Source organism: Otolemur garnettii, unplaced genomic scaffold (genome assembly GCF_000181295.1).
Source record: "Otolemur garnettii isolate 467f Iridium unplaced genomic scaffold, OtoGar3 scaffold00028, whole genome shotgun sequence".
NCBI lineage: Eukaryota > Metazoa > Chordata > Mammalia > Primates > Galagidae > Otolemur > Otolemur garnettii.
Window position 1 is genome coordinate 13137803 of NW_003852423.1, and position 20321 is coordinate 13158123.

A 20321-nucleotide genomic window follows, 5' to 3' on the forward strand; every position below is an offset into this window, starting at 1 on the left:
CAGGCTGTGAAGTCACACAGGGTTGGAATCCAGCTCTTTCACTGGAATCCAGCTCTTAATGGCTATGTGACATTGGGAAACTTACTTAAATTCAATATGTCTCACTTAGCATATCAGCAAAATGGGAATATTAATAGCTCTTGCCTCGAGGGGTGGTGGTGGACATAAAATGAGTCAATACATGTATTTCTTGCTTTCCCAAACTGCCAGGCTATGTTATGTGGCATACCCAGTGCTTCCCAGATATCCAAGTCCCCCATCCCCCATATATTCCAGCTTCTCTGCAATTAGATTGGGGCTGTGTGACTAGCTCTGGCAGCAGTGATCTATCTGTGTCACTTCCAGGCTAAGGTAGTTAAGGACCAATATGCTTTCTCCACGGTGACTCTGGAGAGCCCCTCCCCATGTTTCTGGTGATAAAGCTTTGGTATGGTAAGAGCCAGAGGCCCCGAGCCATACTTGAGAGACACACAGGACAGCTGCCCAATCCATGGTAAGCTTCGCATGAATGATAAATACATTTTTTACTGCAATGTGTCATAATCCAATGAAATGTTTGGGGTTTGTTTGTCGCCACAACATAGGCTAAGATTACACTATTACAAGTCATAAGCAGTTTAATTTACATTTAGACAACCCCTGCTTTTTCTCTTTAAAACAACTTTATTTTTGATGTATATTAATTTTTTATAATAATTAACTTACAAATTAAGTTATAAAACTCCTCAAGAAGTAAGCATGTGTATTTAATTTTTACTATATGAATTCAATGATTTTTACATTGGATTTTGAGGTTACTCTGTTTGATCTCTAATGTTACTAGACTGATCTAGGGAATACACCCAGAGACTCACCTGAAGACTTTCTGGTGCTGAGTATCTAGGAAAGAGGTGTGTGTTGCTTCAGTAAAGCTAGCTTAAAGGTCTGAAATTCTCTTGCTCTTGATACTTTCTTCTGGGTAAGGAAAAGGTCAAGGTATCTAAAAGGCAGCAAAAAGTTGGAGTCTCTGCCCTTGGAAACAGTTCAGGTATCAAGGAAGTAGAAATCCCAACAAGGGCTGTGACACAGTGACATGGCAGGAGGCAGGTGATAATTTTTTCTTTTTTTAAAAGAAAAGTAGTGAAAGAGAAGATAAACTCAAAGAAACAAAAATGACATCTCTTGGACTCTCAGCAAACAGAATCTTCCTTCCAGAATTAACCGTGGAAGCAAATGGTTTTGTTTTTCTTAGAGAAGATAACATTTTCTTAATTACCTTGAAAAAAATTGGTGACTTTTCCACTAATCCTTAAGGATTTCAATTATATTGTGATTCATAATCTTATGAATAAGCACCAATTAGAATATGCCTTTGAACATGTAATACTTCACTTACCTCTCTCTCTCTCTCTTTTTTTTTTTTAATCATTTTTTCAATTCTCTGGATTAAAACTTCTTGCATTTTCCTCTCACTAAATTGATGATAAGCCAGTATAACTCCCATATAAAACAATTAAAGTGTCATGACTGGCCCCTTGTGATTGCAAATTTGGGTGATAGGTTACAACTGTGGAAACCATATAATATTTTATTTCCTATACCAAATCCTCCCACTTGTCCTCATTTAGCTGGATATTTATTTCTCTTGACATTTGCTTCCTCCAAATGTTTATATGGTCCTTTACAAGAGAGTACCTAAGAGAATGGTCTCTTAAAATTATAATCTTAGTATTAAATTTTTAAAACTCATGTGGTTTGAAATTCAAAGAGTATAAAATGGTCAGCAGTGAAAATTGTCTGTCTGTTCCCTTTCCTTCCCAAGGTAGCCCATTTGCCTCCTAGAGGCTGCTTTGCTATTTTCTCCTGTATGCATAAAAATGTGCCCGATGAGCATACAAACACAGAAACATGAAACACACACAGGTATTCTTTCTGGTTTTGTTTTGTTCTCTTTTCCTTTTTAGACAGAGTCAGGCTAGAGTGCTGTGATGTCAGCCTAGCTCACAGCATCCTTAGACTCCTGGGTTCAGGTGATCCTCTGCCTTCAGCCTCCTGAGTAGCTGGGACTACAGGTGCCTACCACCAAGCCCAGCTAATTTCTGTATTTTTAGTAGAGATGGGTGGTGTGTGTGTCTTGCTCTTGCTCAGGCTGGTCTTGAGTGCCTGGAGCTCAAGGGGATCCTTCTGCCTCGTGGGTGCTGGGAATACAGGGGTGAGCCACTGCCTCTGGTGTTTTTTTTTTTTTTTTTTTAAACACAAATGGTAGGTACCCCAAACCCTCTTCTAAGCTCTCCTTTTCTCCCTTAAAAATCGATCTAGGAGATTATCCCATCTCAGTACATAAAGATTTGGTTTTAATTTTACTTCTTAAATTAAAAAAAAAATATATATATGTACAAATATATATATGAAAACCCACAAATATCATAATTACACAGCTCAATGAATCTTAACAATGTGAATGCATGTGTTTTCTCAGCACTTGGATCAGGAAACACATTTATTACAGATTCCCCCGGAAGCCCCTGTCAGCAGAGCTCCCAATCACTACTATTCCCTCCACCACCCTGTCAGTTAGATTTGCCACCCAACAACAGGCTCCAAAATTTAGTGGCTTAGAACAACAGTCATTTGCAAATCTGTGGATTGGCAATTTGGGCTCAACTCAGCTGGGCAGTTCTATGGATCTGGACCAGACTCAGCTAATCTCAGCAGGGGCTCATGCATGCACCTGCAGGTGGCTGCTGGATTTCAGAGGGTAGGGGTGGCTTATTCAGAGTGGCAGCATTGTAACAGCAGCAAGAGTAGAAGCTGCAAGCCTTCCTGAGGCCTCTGCTCGGGACTGCACCATTCCTCTGCCATATTCTACTTGTCAAAACAAGTCACAAGTCTCTTTGGGACAGACGGCAGGTGCAGGCCCACAGCCTGGGTGCAGGCTCAACTATTTAATACCTTTACCACAGAAGGGGAGCAAGCTTGAGGAGGGCAAGGAACATCCAAGAACACTCAGCATTTAACCCACAACAGCAGGAAACCTGAGGTCAGGGACTTTTCCAGGTTTGGAGCATACACAGAGCCAGGTCCTCACAGGCTGGGTGACCTTTTGTCCCACTTAGCCTCATTAGCATAATAAAAATCACACACACCCCCAGCAGTGGAACAATTTACAGTTGTTATGGCAACCCCTGGAATAACTATAAGGCCAGAAATGGGGAGGGCCCTGAGTTCTAAGAAATCCCATCTCTTTCTGAGAAAAAGAAAGACTATTCCTCCCACTGCTTAGCATATTCATGAGCTGTAGACAGAAGAGTAGAGACAAGACCCTTAAGGCCTTGGAGTCTTTTTCACTGGTGAGACCCATCCCTGTTTGGGAATCTCTTTTGCTTTGTCTTTCTGCCTATGCAATAAAGAGTGCTGGTGTGAACTGCCTGTGATCTGTGTTTGATCCTTACTGACTTGGCATCAGAGTCCATTCTTGGTTCTGGGGGAACCAAGGACCAGAAAATTCCAACCCATTCCTAAATCAAGGCTAGTCTAGTTTCAAGGGATGAGACACTGCCTCTTAATGCAAGTGGCTTCGAAACATTGCTGTCATTTTTACAGTCAACCACAATCACCAACAATTGACCTTGCCCATTATTGGATTTTAAATAAATGAAACTGCTCATTGTGTGCTACTCTTTTGAGTCTGGTTTCTTCATTCAATATTGTATATTGTTGGGTGTAAGATTATTTTGTTCTTTTAAAAAATATTCATCGTGCAACTATTATTTTCTGAGAATAAAGTAAAATAAGATATAGATCCTGTTCTGGGGAGGATCCCCAGAAACCAGGGAGGGTGCCAAGGGAATGTGGTAGATATATCTGCTACGGTAAAAGTATGCCTGGAGACTTACGACTAGAATCAAAGTCAGGCCTTGGCATTAGGGGAGATGATGTTTACCTGTATCCTAAATTATAAACAGGAGTTAGTCTTGTGGAGGGAGATAGGAGAGAAGGATCCAATTAGAGGGAGGAGACGATGAGGTATAAAGCTGTGAAAAGTCATGATGGCTCAAGCACTACAGTTTATTACAATGATTACAATGTGTGCTTGTGTGTTAGAAGAACTCGGACCAGTGACTTTCAAACATTAGTACGCATCAGAATCACCTAGAGGACTTGTTACTTTTAATTTTATTTACTGATACTTGATAGATATACATATTTTGGGGTACATGTGATAACTTAATTCATTCCTATAACTTGTAAAGATCAGATCAAATCCCGATAATTAGGATTTCCATCACCTCAAATATTTATCTCTTTTTTCTGCTACAAATGTTGCATTATTCTCTTCCAGCTATTTTGAAATATACAATAGATTATCGCAAACTATAGTCACCCTGCTGCTCTAGTAAACATCAGGTCTTATTTCTTCTATCAAACTGTATATTTGTACCCAATAACCAACTTCTCTTTGAGTCCTCCCTCCACCCCTTCCTGGCCTCTGGTAACCACCAAGCTGTTCTACCTTTGTGCGATCCTCCTTGTTAGCTCCCACATGTGAATGAGAAGATGCGATATTTGTCTTTCCATGCTTGACTTATTTCACTTAACATAATGCCTGCCAGTTCCATCCATGTTGTCATTTCATCTCTATATATTCAATGTTAGCAAATAGTGCCATATAGTTTTCTAATTGTGATTGAAACAATTTTCTCTCCCCCCAGTAGTTTATGAGAGTTCCATTTGTAAGACAGCCTTGCCTAAATTGGTTGTCACTTCCTATCAGTGTTTTTGAGTCATTGTAGACTCATTGTTTGCTTACATCTCATTGTTTAATTTGCATTTCCTTGATGAAAAAGATGTAGAGGTTTCTTTCACATGTTTACTGGTCATTTGAATGTCCACTTTTGTGAACTTCCCATTTGGGGCCTTTGCCTACTTTTTGTTCAGTTATCTCTGTTTTTGAAAAAATGTATTTGTTGGATTTATTCATAGATATTTAATGAGTCCTTTGTCAGCCACGTATATTGCGAATGTCTTCTCTCTGGCTGTGGCCTGCCTTTTATTTATTTTTTTCACTCTCTTTGTGGTGTATTTTTAGGATAAAAGGTTGTAATATTTTAACTACTCCAATTTGTCAATCTTTTCCATCATGGTTAATGTTTCTTTGTCTACCCTAAGGGGGTGAAGAAATTTTCATGTTGTTTTCCAGAAACTATATTGTTTTGTCTTTAACATTTATAGCAAGAATTCCCCTTAATTGATTTTTGTATGTTGGATGAGGTAGGAATAAAAATTTTCTTTTTCTACATGGATATACAATTACTCAGTACCATTTATTGAAAAGACCATCCTTTCTTTTTTAACATATTTTTTATTTTAGGCTTGGTGCTTGTAACTCAGTAAGGCGCTGGCCACATACACTGAGGCTGTTGGGTTTGAGGCTGACCTGGGCCTGCTAAACAACGACAACTGCAACCAAAAAAAAAATAATGAGACATTGTGGTGGGTGCCTGTAGTCCCAGCTACTTGGGAGGCTGAGGCAAGAGAATCTCTTAAGCTCAAGAGTTTTAGGTTGCTGTTAGCTGTGATGCCACAGAACTCTACTGTGACATAGTGAGGATGACATAGTGAGACTCTGTCTCAAAAAATAAAAAAAATAAAAATTTGTTATTTTATTTACCTTGTTTGTTTATTTATTTATATTTGAACCAGAGTCTCACTATGTCACCCTCGGTAGAGTTCTGTGGTGTCACAGCTAACAGCAACCTTGCCTCAGCCTCCCGAATAGCTGGGACTATAGGTGCCTACCACGATGCCCAGACAGTTTTTCTATTTTTAGTAGAGACAGGGTCTTGCTCTTACTCAGACTTGTCTCCAACTCCTGAGCTCAAGGGATCTTTCCTTCTTGGCCTTCCAGCGTGCTAGGATCAGAGGTATGAGGCACTGTGCCCTGCCTTATTTTGTTTTTATTTCAAAGTAATATGGGGGTACAATTTTTTTTGGTTACATGAACCACTTTTATAATGCTGGAATCATGGTTCTAAGTGTGTCAGTCACCCAAATAGTGTTCAATGTACCAGTGAGGTAGGTTTTGGTCCATCCCCTCCTACCTCCTCTTCCCAACTTGCTTGTTAAGTTCTATTTCCTTCTAAGCACATGTGTGCTCTTCAGTTAGTTTAATTTTAATAATGAGTACATGTGGTGTTTTCCATTCTTTAGATACTTCACTTAGAATAATGGTCTCCAGTTTCATCCAAATTATTGCAAAAGGCAGGGTTTTTTTGATAAAATGACTTTTTTTTTTCCTTTGGGCAATTTCCAGTAGTGGGATTCCTGGATCAAACGGTAGGCCTACTTTTTACTTCTTTGAGGTATCTCCATATTTTTTTCCACAGAGATTATATTAATTTGCAATCCCACCAACAGTGAAGTGTTCCTTTCTTCGTCATACTAGCATCTATTATAATATTATATATTATATATTATATATCTTTTATTAAAAAGCCCTTCTAAGAGGAGTAAGGTGATATCTCGTTATACTATTAACTTGTGTTTCTCTGATGATTAACAATGTTGAGCATTTTTTCATGTTTGTTGCCCATTTATCTATCTTCTTTTGGAAAGCTTCTGTTCAGGTGTTTTGCCCACTTTTTGATGGCACTGTTTGTTTTTTTTTTCTTACTGATTTGCAGACCATCCTTTCCATACTGTACTGCCATCTCACCTTTGCCAAAATGTTGCGTGTTTGTGTGAGGTTAGATATGTTTCTGGATTTTCTTTTCAGTTCCACTTTTTAATCTGCTAAGCCTTGCACTAAATACCATACAGCCTTAAGTGGTGCATGTCTATAATAAGTCATGACATCAAGAAATATATGTACTCTGTTCTGAAAGTTATCTTTGCTATACTTGGTCATTCCATTTCTGTGGGAACCTCACAAACACACAAATAAAAACCCCGCTTGGGTATTTTCTAGGATTGTATCAATCTATCAATCATTTTGGGAAGAAATGATATGTCAACAGTATTGAACCTCCAGACTCATGAATGTTTTATTCTTTCATTTATTAAGGTTTTCAAAAATGTCTCTCAATAAATTTATGTAGTTCTCATTAGACTATATGTTATTTAGACACCAATGATTGATTTTTGATACTAATCTTATAATCAGTAACTTAGCTGACTTCACTCATTAATTCTAATCATTTGTCTCCATATCCTTTCCAGTTTCTTACATTTATAAAATTTCCTGCATATACACAATATAATATCTGTGTATAATGTTATTATTTATTCCTTTCTTTTTCAATCCTTCTTTTCCTTGCATTATTGTATTGGCTAGGACCTCTAGAATGATGCTGAATAGTAATAAGTGGTGATAGGAGAGGCATCATGCTTTGCTTCTAGCATCTAGGGGAAAGCTCTTACTATTTCATTATTATGTATAATCTTATCCTATTTTTCTATAGATTTCTTATATCAATAAAAAGTTTCATATCAATAAAGTTCTCTTCTATTTCTAGATTTCTAAAATTTTTAATTTATTGAGATAATCATGTGATTTTCTATTTCATTAAATAAAATGAATTACTTTAATTACTTTTTGTTTTTTATATTTATTAGATTTATTTCTAATTAATTTTTTTATTAAATCATAACTTTGTACATTGATGCATTATGGGGTTCAGGGTACTGCTTTGATATGTGAAATGCTTACATTGAACTAAGTAACATATCCATCACAATTATACTCATTTATTAATGAAATGTACCATTGCTTCAAGCACATTAGGTGAGGTGCCCCCAAATACCCTCCCTCCTCTCATATCCTCCTCCCCTCCCCTCTCTCTCCTCTTCTACTTTCTGGACTATAGTTATGTTTTGCCATTCATGAGTGTGTAGCTGATTATATATTGATTTCATAGTAGTACTGAGTACATTGGATACTTTTTTTTCCATTCTTGAGATACTTTGCTAAGAAGAATATGTTCCAGCTCCATCCATGTAAACATGAAAGAGGTAAAGTCTCCATCTTTCTTTAAGCCTGCATAATATTCCACAATGTACATATACCACAATTTATTGATCCATTCATGGTTTTATGGGCACTTGGGCTTCTTCCATGACTTAGCAATTATGAATTGGGCTGCAATAAACATTCTGGTACAAATATCTTTGTTATAATGTGGCTTTGTTATAATGTGTGTCTTCTGGATATATACCTAGTAGAGGAATTGTAGGATCAAATGGCAGGTCTACTTTTAGTTCTCTAAGTTTTTAAATTTCTATTGAGATTTAATCCTGTATTGTATCAAAGAGTACATTTTATCTTTTGTACATTAGAAAATTTTATAGCTCTTTTTGGTTCCATTGTGGTCAGAGAACATGGTCTGTTTGATTATGGTACATCATAGGGTCAATTTAACAGCTGCTCTAAGCACACTTTGAAAATAATACATATTTTATACTTTTGTATATATGTTATTAATATTAAATTTATTAACCACTTTGTTCAAATTTTCTATATCTTACTCATCTTTTGTTTGATTTTCTTTTATCACTTACTGACAGAGATATGTTAAGAATCTCTATCTAAAGGGCAGTGCTTGTGGCTTAAGGAATAGGGTGCCAGCCCCATATACTGGAGTTGGTGAGTTCAAACCCAACCCAGCCAAAGAAAAAACTGCAAAAAATAAATAAATAAATAAATAAAGAATCTCTATCTAAAATCCAAAACTGTGCGTTTCTTTCTTTCATTAGTTCTATTGAGTTTTGCTTTATGTGTATTTGAAGCTTATCTTATGGTTTTCAAATCTTCTTGTGAACTAACACTTTTGTCATTAAAGAACATTCCTTGTTATCTTTGGTAATACCTTTTCATATTAAATTCTACTAATCTGATGCAAGTTTGGCTACACTGGTTTTTAAATCATTTTGGATGATGTTTGCATGTCATATCATTTTCCATCTTTTTATTCTCAAACATTCTGTGTATTTGAAATGTGTCTCAATTATGTAACATATAGTTGGGTTTCATTCTTATTATTTAGTATTAAAATCTTTTACTTTGAGTTGGAATTTTTAGTTTGTTTTTAATATACATTATTATCTTTAAGCTGTCTATACTACTATTTGTTTTCTCTATGTTCCATCTTTTCAATAGTTTTCTTTCTCTCTTCCTATTTCTTGATTATCAAGTGGCTTTTTTTTATTCCATTTTTCTCTTCCTAATAGATTTTTATGCATTGTTTTACTCATGTTTTAGTAATTATCCTAGCAATTGCCATATGCGATCTTGATTTCTCAGTGATCAACCAATTTGTAAATTAGTACTTTTACCACTTCCCAGACAACATAAGGATTTTAAAACACCTTGATGAGATTTACCCATCCCCAACTTTTTTGTCATTATTGTCATATATTTTAATTATACATACATATTAAACTCATACAATATTATTACTGTTTTATGTTATTTTTATTCAGATTTAGCTATACATTTACTTTTTCCACTGCTCTTTGTTTCTTCCTGCATAGATAGATAGATAGATAGATAGATATGGGGGGGGTGTCTGGGATTATAGTCTTTCTGCCTAAAGAACTATGATTGATATCTCCTTTCTGTGGGAATTTTGGGGGATAATTTTTTGGGGAAAATTTTTTTATCTTTATTTTACCTTTATTTCTGAAAAACAGCTTTTCTAGCTAAAGAATTCTAGATTAGTTGCTATTTTCTTTCAGCACTAAAAGTCACCTATTGTCTTTTATCTTTCACTGTTTCTTTTCAAAAGTCACTTGTCAGTCTTATTTTGTTCTTTCACAGGTTATATATCCTTTTCCTTTGGCAGTTGAAAAAAGTTATTTCTTTGTATTCAATTCTTAGTTTTTTTACCATGATGTGATAGGTATGGTTTTACTTACGTTCATTTATATTTGTCTTGCCTGGGGTTTATAATAATATAAGATCTTTCATCAGTTTTGGGAAATCATCAGCTATTCCCTTTTTTTGAATATTGAATACCTCTTTACTATGTCTTCTCCTATGATTCCAATTAGATATGCTAGATATTTTCATTTTCACTGGTATTCGATAGATAAGAACTGGATAAAGACATTCTCATACATTCAAGTAATAGAATACTATGTGGAGATAAAACAAACCAAAAACTCAAATAGGACACCTGTTTTTTGTTTTTTTTTTTTAGATAGAGTCTCTCTGTCACCCTGAAGTGCTATGGCATCATATCTTGCAGCAAACTTAAACTCTTGGGCTTAAGTGAACCTCTTGCCTCCACCTCCCGATTAGCTGGGACTAAAGGCACGCACTATGACGCCTGGCTAACTTTTCTATTTTTAGAAGAGATGGGGTCTCACTCTTGCTCAGGCTGATCATGAGCTTCTGAGCTGAAGCAATCCACCTGCCTTGGGCTCTTAGAGTGCTAGGAGTACAGGCATGGGCCTCCGCACCCAGCCTGGTGTTCCACTTCTAATAATGAAGACTTGTCTAGCTGTCAACCATGACTCCTGATAATGGCAATTAGAAAAGCTAGATAAAATCCAAACAAATAAAATGAACAGTCACTTGAATTACTAGAAAGTACTATAGTGTCCATATCTTGAACAGTCAATATTCCAGAATAAAGAAAACTCACATAGGTGTGTATGACTCTTTTGTAATTTTCAAAGATTTTCCCTTTAGTTCTTCATTATGAGTATTTTCTACTTGCCTATCATCCAAATTACTGATTCTTTGTACAGTGGTATCAAATTTAATATTTATTTGTTAAAAAAATTTTTTTAGAGACAGGATTTTGCTATGTTGCCTGGGTTAGTCTTGAACTCCTGAGCTCAGGCAATCCTGCCTCTGCCTCCCAAAGTGCTAGGATTATAGGAATGAACCACTGCATCTGACTCAAATTTAATATTTAATCTACCTAGTGAGTTCCTTGTTTTGAAAACTTTATTTTATAGTCTCTATTTTTAATTTTTTTAAAAAAAAGTATAGTCTTTTTTTTTTAATTTCACCAGTCTTTATTTCTATTTTATTAATCACTATTTATCTCTCTTATGAGGCCCTGAATTTCATTTTTAAAAATCTCCCCAGTGTTGTGAAATTGCCAAAAGCCCTAAACTTCCTGATTGCCACATTCTGCTAAGCTTCTGTTGGTCAAAGCAAATTAGGAATTAGCAGATATTTCCCTCAGAAAAGCCACACATTGTGAGACTCACTTACTGCTACTTCCTTCCTCTTAGCTCCTCAACTCCTGGATCTGTTAAGAGCTCTGAACACCAGTTTTTTTTTTTTTTTCTCTCAATAGATTTTGAAATTGCTGAAAGCTGTCCTCAGTTTCTCTGTGTCTTGGTAGTTGCTTTTTGCTCATTTTCTCAGCCTCTTTGTTCGTACCTCTTGCAAATGGCAGATGAGGAGTCATCTCAGATTCCCTCTTCTTCCAAGCCGTTCAAGTCCTCGCTACTTTGGTAGCTCTTTGTTGCCCATACATTTCTTTTTAATCTAGCTATTATGATTGTTCTTAGTGGGGGAGGGTTGGTCTGTTATAAATTAATCTTTAATTGTCAAAAATGGAATGTCTTTTTCTTTTGTTTCAGCTACATAGTATACCATTGCTTAGATATTCTAAAATTTCTTCATCCTTACTTGTAGAAATTTAGAATTTTTTTCCAACATTTGCTATTGCAAACCACAAAGCAGTGAGTAATTTTGTGTGTACAGTATAGTATTTTGCACATATGCAAATATCTGTGTAACATAAATTCCTAGAATGAAATTGTTTAAACAAAGGGAACAAAAGGGAATACTCATTTATATTTTGGTATACATTGCCTCTGCAGAACTTATAGCTATTTATATTATAAATATCATATGAGTTATGAGCTTGCTTATTTTTCCACAGCCTAACAACACAGTGTGTTATTTTAATTTTGGTATCTGTCAATGGTAGCTAAAAATGGTCTCTCATTATAGTTTTAATTTGGGAGGGATTGAACACCTTTCATATGGTTAAAGTCCCAAGTTAACACACTGATCTATAGCTTTGTTATATAGATGATCAACTTTTCCCAGAATGTATTTCACTATAATTCACATGAAACTTTTTTCAAAAACAAATGCTGTATCTTATATTACCTCATTTGGGCAAATTCATAAAAAAGCCACGTAGGAATGAAATTCCTTTAACTTTTTTGTTGAAGAAAAATATACTAAATGTAACATAATATTATTTTAACTAATTTTAAACATATAATTTAGTGGCATCACCATTATCTATACCCCCAATTTTTCATCTGCCAAAAACCTTTATGCCTACCAAAAAATAACTCCTTCTTTCCTTCTGCCTCCCAGCCCCTGCCAGACTATTTTCTGTCTCTGTGAATTTTTCTATTTTAAGTACATCATAGGTGTATAATACAATCAGTTAATACTGGTTTATCTGTGTCTGACTTACCTCATTATGCATAATGTCTTCAAAGGCCATCCACGTCATAGTATATACCAAATCTTCATTCCTTTTTGTGACTGACTATTCCATTGTGTGTATACATTACATATTGTTTATCCCTTTATCTACTGATGGGTATTTATATTCTTTCCAAATTTTGGCTATTGTGAATAATGTTATGAACATCAGTGTACAAATCTGTTTGAGACCCTGCTTTCAATTCTTTTGAATATGTACCCGGAAGTGGAATTGGTAGGTCATATGTGGTTCTATTTTTACCATTTAAGAAATTTCCAAATGGTTTTCCATAGTGGCTGCACCATTTTACAACCTTAGCAGTGGTTAACAGAGTTCCAATTTCTCTACATCCTTGCTAGTATTTATCATTTTTCCTTTTTTTTTCTTTTTTTATGATAGGTGTGATTTTGATCAGTGGTTTTGATTTGAATTTCCCTAATGATTAATGATGTTAGGCATCTTTTCATGTGCTTATTGGACATTTGTGTATCTTCTTTGAGGAAATTTCTATTCAAGCCCTTCAATCACTTTTTAATTTGGTAGTTTACTTTTTTATTGTCAGTTGTATGAGTTCTTTATGTATTCTATATATTCATCCCTTACTAGATACATAATTTATAAATATTTTCTCTCAGTACACTTTCTTTTCACTTTCTTGATAGTGTTCTTTGATACATAAAAGTTCTTATTTGTGATAAAATCCAAATTATCTATTTATTCTTTTTTACTTGTGTTGTTGGGGTCAAATACATGAAGTTGTTACCAAATCCAATGTTATGAAAATTTTCCTCTAATTTTTCATAAGATTTTTATAGCTTTAGCTATTCAGTTTAGGCATTAGCTATATTTGAGTTAATTTTTATGTGTGGTGGATATACACATAGGTCCACATTTTTCATGCATCCAGTTTTCCCAGAACCCTTTGTTGAAAAGACTATCCTTTTCCCATTAAATGGTCTTGACACCCATGTCAAAAATTAATTGATAACACATGTGAGTGTTTATTTTGGCTCTCTATTCCATTCCATTGGTCTATATGTCTATTGTAATGCCAGCACCATACTGTTTTAACTATCATAGCTTTGTAGTAACTATAGAAGTCAGAAAGTGTGAGTCATCCAACTTTATTGTTCTCTCTCAAGACTGTATTGGGTATGTCAGGGTACTTAATAATTCCAAATTAATCTGAGGGTTACTTTTTTTATTTCTCCAAAAGAAAAAATAAAAGGCTGTTGGAATTTCAATAGGCATTACACTAAATCTGTAAGTCTCTTTGAGTATTTTTATGCATCTTTTCACTTATGTATAGCTTCTTAAATTTCTTTCAGCAGTGTTTGTTAAAATGTATAGTCTATTATTTTTATTTCACCAGTCTTGATTTCTATTTTATTAATTACTGCTTATCTCTCTTATGAGGCCCTGAATTTATTTTTTAAAAATCTACCTAGTATTGTGAAATTGCCAAAAGCCCTAAACTTCTTTGGGGAAATTGAGGCACTAGAAGATGGGTAAAAGGATGCCAGCAAGGAAAAGGGAACAGAAACACTCTGTTCTCTATGATTTAAAAAAGAAAGAGAAAAACAAAACAAATTCTTTGCTACTAAGTAACAACTGGTTTAGGTCCTCACTTCCAGGAAACTGATACAAATAAATACAAGTTTGTTCTACTTTAGCCTTCTTGTCTTTTTTCCACGCTTTGTTAAACAAGAGGTGCTAACTGAAACAGTAAGGAGGCGGTAGGTCTCTAAAGTTCCAAATGTTAAACAAGGGCTTGAGAGGAAGGCCCTCACCTATGAGCCTTTTCAAACACATGTGTGGGGAGGCTTTCAAAGTGCCAGGAACTGTTCTAGATGCTGGGGACAATCCCCCCTCAACTCCCCATCCTCTTTTGTTTCTAATATATCATATAATTTATTTATTTGTTTATTATCTGTTTCTTTCCTTATCTCCCTCATTCCAGGAGGGCAGGGAATTTTGTCTTTTTATCCACTGCTGTATCTGCTGAGCCCAGGACACTGCCTGGCATACAGAAGCACTCAGAGATATTTGTTGGGTAAAGGAATGTGATCATGTGAATTTTAGTGGTTTTGGTTTTCTCTGTCCTCTCTTCTCTTTTCTGTGCTATTTTAGCAGTTAATTTTATCCTATCTGATATATTTTGCTCATTCCTTTACAAGATTTTAATTTTTTCTCTTACATTTTCATTTCTCTTAAAGTGTTTGTGACGTCTATGTTGTTCAAAAGAATGCAACTATGACTTAAAAATTGAGTTTAAATTATCTTCTGATATCATGTGTAGCTGAATAGCTTCACAGAAATGCAGAATAATACATGAACATATACACACACAGACACACACATGTGACCAGGTCTGCACTGCTGTTTTATAGCTATTCTCATTGCAGTTTGTACCAGGAAAATAACAATCCCCTGTGATCAGAGCTTTATTTATTTATTTTTTTAATGCTTAGCTGCCATTAATATAAAGGTTTTCTAATTTGCTTTGTCAGTTTTGTATTAGAAAAGGCAAAAGAAGAATGAAAACTAATTTGATATATAACAATAACACATTAATTCATATTGAAAATATTTTGTAATGATCAGAGGCTAGTGCTGGTTTTCTCAAAGGACCCCAGCATTTAAGTCTAACAGCCTAGTATAATCTGAGCATCTTGCATAATTTTCATTCTACGGGGCAAAAAATATAAGTAGAACTCTCTTTTTCCTTAACCTTATTTCTTTTTTTAATTTCTCAACCTTTCCACAATCTCATGCCTCTCCTTCCAAAAGCCTGACACACTCCTGAGTTTTCAGTAAGAAAAGTGAATGTGCTTTGTCCCATTTCTCTTTTTATAATGGCAGATAAATTAGAATTACTATGTTAAGTTTAAGGCTTGTGAATTCACATATATCAATAAATTTGTAGGGTCCTTTCCCCCCTATAATCTTAATTTTGTATTTTTATTTTATTTATTTTTTTTTGAGACAGAGTGTCACGATGTTGCCTTTGGTAGAGTGCTGTGATGTCACAGCTCACAGCAACCTCAAACTCTTGGGCTTAAGTGATTCTCTGCCTCAGTCTCCCAAGTAGCTGGGACTACAGGTGCCCACCACAATGCCTGGCTATTTGTTGTTGTTGTTGTTGTTATATTTGTTATTGTTGTTTAGCAGGCTCACGCTGGGTTCAAACCCTCCAGCTCAGTGTATGTGGCTGGCACCCTAGCTGCTGAGCAACAGGTGCTGAGCCTTTCTTCATTTTTTTGTCAATGATTTTGGTTATCATGTATAATACTTAAAAACTTTTATGGAAGTAAACAAGTTATAAATAAGTCAATTAAAATTTTAGGACATGTTTATATACTAGTCACTAGGAGTGTGGAGGACTTTAGCAAAGTATAAGACCTCCTATGCTCTTGAAGAGTCTCCAGTAGCATTTGTAGAGTGGAACTAATGTAGGTCCAAGGAGGCTGGATATTCTCTGGATCTTAGGATTTCAGAGTTCATGATGGCTATTGGTTACTTAGAAAATGGTTCACCGCCTTTTCAAGTATAAGAAACTTCTCATGTCAGAAGATGCTATAAATCCTGTATTAGTCAGGATAGGTTAGGCTATGTGGCAATAACAAGTAACTCCAATATGTCAGCATATTGGACTCCAACATGTCAGCAGCTTTATTTCTAGGTCATACTACACATGCATGTAGTATGAAATCTACTCATGCATGTAGTATGAAATCTTCTAAATCAATGAAGGCTGATGATAATCATGGTCACTCCGGCAGCCAGGCTGATGGAGCTGCCATCATTTCTGATCACTCAAGCAGAAGAAGAGCAGAATTTTGGAGGGTTTCCCTCTGGCACTCAAAATGTGGCTCAGAAGTGATAGTCATCACTTGTACTCACAACTCATTCGCCAAAACTAGTCATATGGCATCACCCAACCACAAGGGGGCCCAGATAAGCAATCCTTGCATGGGCTCTGAAGGAACTGGAAATACTGGCTAAATGCCCAAATGATGAGGTACCTGCATAATGGTGGTTGTAAATTTTTAACATTGGTCATTTGAGAAAATATTTAATGATAAAAAGTTGCTATGAACTTGAGTAAAACCTTAAAAATAATTTATATTGTATGAATTATATTAATATTTAAGTATATGTCACAAGACTAAAACATTTTTATAAGAATTGGCACCAGAAAAGAATTAGTTAGCACTAGGATTATTTTTAGGAAGAGAAATCCCTTTGGGAAAATATCCTTATGGTTACAGGGAAGAAATGTGGGAAAGCGAGTCCAGGTACTTTTGTCCATAATCCAAGGGCAGAATACAGAGTTTTAGGAGGCAATGCAAGAGAGAGGAAGAGTGGGGAGAGGTGAGGGGGAGAGGGGAGAGTGGCTAGCAAATGGGAAGGATTGCTTCCGTGAAATGACTCCCTTCCTTTCACCTTCACCCACCACCCATGAACTTCGATAATGTTTAGTAAACTCATAAGTGCAAGATGTGAGGACATTCTGGTTGTGAAAGCTAAAGCAGGGACAAGTTTCATGTTGGGCTGAAGTAGCAATTGTCTTAGCCTGTAACGAGGCAGGGGACTTGAGGTAGAAGATGACTAGAGAACACAAATTGTTCAGAAGTTTGCCAAAGGCTTGGGGAGGGCTTTAGGTGGCCTGGCCACAACCTGCCAATTTTATATAACTCTTGAAGGTTCCCAGATGATATTTGTGTTAATTAATATTACATATTGTCATTGTTAATATTATTTTTAAATCCACTTAAATCAATTTTTGCATTGATTTATTCATTTAATACTTGTTGGCTGCAAACAAGACATTAAAGAACATGATAAAGGAGATTCTTTTCATCTATGAAGCTTATTATTACCCAGGAGAGGCAGAAGCCAAACAAATCCATATAGAATAGACTTAATTATTTATTTATTCTTCAACTATGCTCAATGATTATAGACCGATAGTCCCAACCCATAGGTTCTGTGGATTGGAACCATGGTATCTGGAATTTAGGCTGTTCCTTAATAGGCCTGATGTGGAAGAATCTAAGGATACCTATACCAAATTCACTTCGCCTCTTTTCTGAAAGTTCCCAGAGGTTTTTCTCTGATGCATGAGAGATCCATGCCAGATAGTGAGCAAATACAATGAAGAAGGGAAATTACATTTGAGGAACTAAATATATCAATTAAATAGATATTTTAAAATAAATATTTAGCTCAGGTGTGGTGGCTCACACCTATAAAACTAGCACTCTGGGAGGCTAAAGTAGGAGGATTGCTTGAGGTCAGGAGTTTGAGACCAGCCTGAGTAAGAGCAAGGTCCCTGTCTCTATTAGCTATAGAAAAATTAGCTGGGCATGGTAATGCCTGCCTGTAGTCCCAGCTACTCAGGAGGCTGAGACAGGAGAATTGCTTTAGCACAGGAGTTTGAGGTCGCTGTGAGCTAGTCTGAGGCCATGACACTCTAGCATGGGGGACAGGGGAGAGTGAACTTTGTTTCAAAAAACTAAATGAATAAAGATAACTAGCTAAATAAATATTTTAAAAAATCTCAGGAATAATGGAATCTACAAAGCAAGATTTAGATTATATTCAAAAATCATAGACAAGTTTGAATGAGAAACAGTGGGATATTCTAGAGATAAAGATATAGCCACTGAAAAAATAATTTAAAATACTCACTGGGAAACTTAAATACAGTTAAATACAGTTGAATATGGAATTAGTGAATTAAAATGGGAATCAGAGGAAATCAACCAAAAATGAAGCTCAGAAAGGAAATAGCATATTTGAATATGAAAAAGAAAGTAAGAGCCACAGAGGAAAAACAGAGAGTTCAATTTAGATAATAGTTCTATAAGACAATACTTGGTGAGGCCAAGAAATTATGGATGATAATTATTCATAATTAAAGAAACAAACCAACTCTTAAAGTGAAGAATAGAGTCCTATACAAAACAGGTAAAAAAAAAAAGTTGTCTCTTATTCACATCACAGTAAAGTTACAAAATATCTAGAAAAAAAGCCAAGATTTGAAAAGCTCCCAGAGAGAAAAAACAGTCAGTAAAGAAATGACCATCAGATTTATTGCAGATGTTTTGTCAGCAATAACAGATGTGATAGGACAATAAAATGAGACCTTCACAGTTCAATGGGAACTGTCCATCTAGGAGTCTCTACTTACCTTTACTGTGGTCACACAAAATGAGGGTGATAAAGGACATTTGCAGTCATATAGGTATTAAGTACACTTGCCATTCACAGGCACTCCTCCCAAGACTAAAAGGGCTGCACTTCAGCAGAAAGGACCATGAACCCAGCATAAAGGTGTTTGGCTGCTAAAAGCAATGCTTTGAGAGAAAGAAAAGGCTGAAAATAAGTGAACTAAGATAGAACTTAAGTTTTTTTTTTTTAAGACAAAAAAAAGATTGGGAGAAATTAATAAAGATATAAGCTGAATATAATAAAATAGAAAACAAGAAATAGTAGAAAAGATAAATAAAATTAATAAATATTTAAACTAAAACTAAAACAAATATAAGACAAACTTTAATCCTGAAGAAAAGAAAAAGCAGAAGATGAGAAAGAGGAGTGGTGGGAGGAGACTTGAACCAATAATCATCAAAGCAATTGAAAAGTTAGTTAGATAAACTTGTAAATTCATTTTTTTCAAGAAAGAAGTCACAACCCAGATGGTGTAACTAGCCTTTAAACAGCATGTTATTCCTAAGATATTTATCTTTTTCAGGTCAAATTAAAAGATGGAAAATTTCCTGGATGATTTTGAGAAATTACTATAACCTTAATGCCAAAATCTGATGAAGGTAGTTTGAATGCAAGCAATTCTAAATAAAATATTTCCAAACTGAGCAGAACTGTCTATTAAAATAATAATACAATATAGTTAGATAGGTTTTACTCTGGAGGAAAGGTCTTAGTGCTAGACTATCTATTGCTATTCATCAAATCAATAGATGAGCAGAAAACAATACAAAATTATCATAATGGATGCTGTATGTAGGACGTGAAAATCTTAAATGTGATGAACAACTGAAAAAAAATCCTAGAAAACTAGGAATAATGAGAAACTTTCTTTACTTGATAAAGAATACATATTCAAAATCAATAGCTTAAAATCTATACAGATATTCCCATGATAATCATGAATAATATAAAAATCCTACTATCTCCAGCATTATTGAGCATTTTTTTTTTATTATTGAGCATTTCTGTAAGGTCTAGCTGAGCAATAGATATGAGACAGATGCTCATAACATTATCATAAGGGAGAATATAGAATATCATTATTTATAAGTGATGTGGCCTTCTACCAAGAGAGTTAAGGAGACCATCTTGAGTTAATAGTTAAATAATGCAACTAACTAAAAAATAATAAAATAACTTTGCTCTATGGCATCAATCATCAGTTAGAAAATGTATCAGAAAATGTTTCTGTTTACAATAGTGGAAATAAAATTACCTAGGGAAACATTACCAAGAAATATTTAGTATTTATATGAAGGAGGGTGCTCTAAATTGAGTTTACTTCTGCAAGGATTGTAAAGGACTTCTTGAACCAATATGGGAAGACTGGCTATTATAATGATGGGCAATCTCTTTCAAATTAAGATATAAATTTACTGTAATTCCAAATGAAAATCCCTATGAGATTTTTGGGAACGAGATGTGGGTAAGACCAATAACTGATTTTCAAAATGACACAGAATTAATAAGTGCTGAGTTGACCACAGCATGCTGGGTATAGGCACCTAACACATGTTGTCTTGTTTAAACTGTACACAATTTTAAGGCGAAAATTAAGCTCACAGAAGTTAGTTTTCCAAGGGTCACACAGCTGGATGG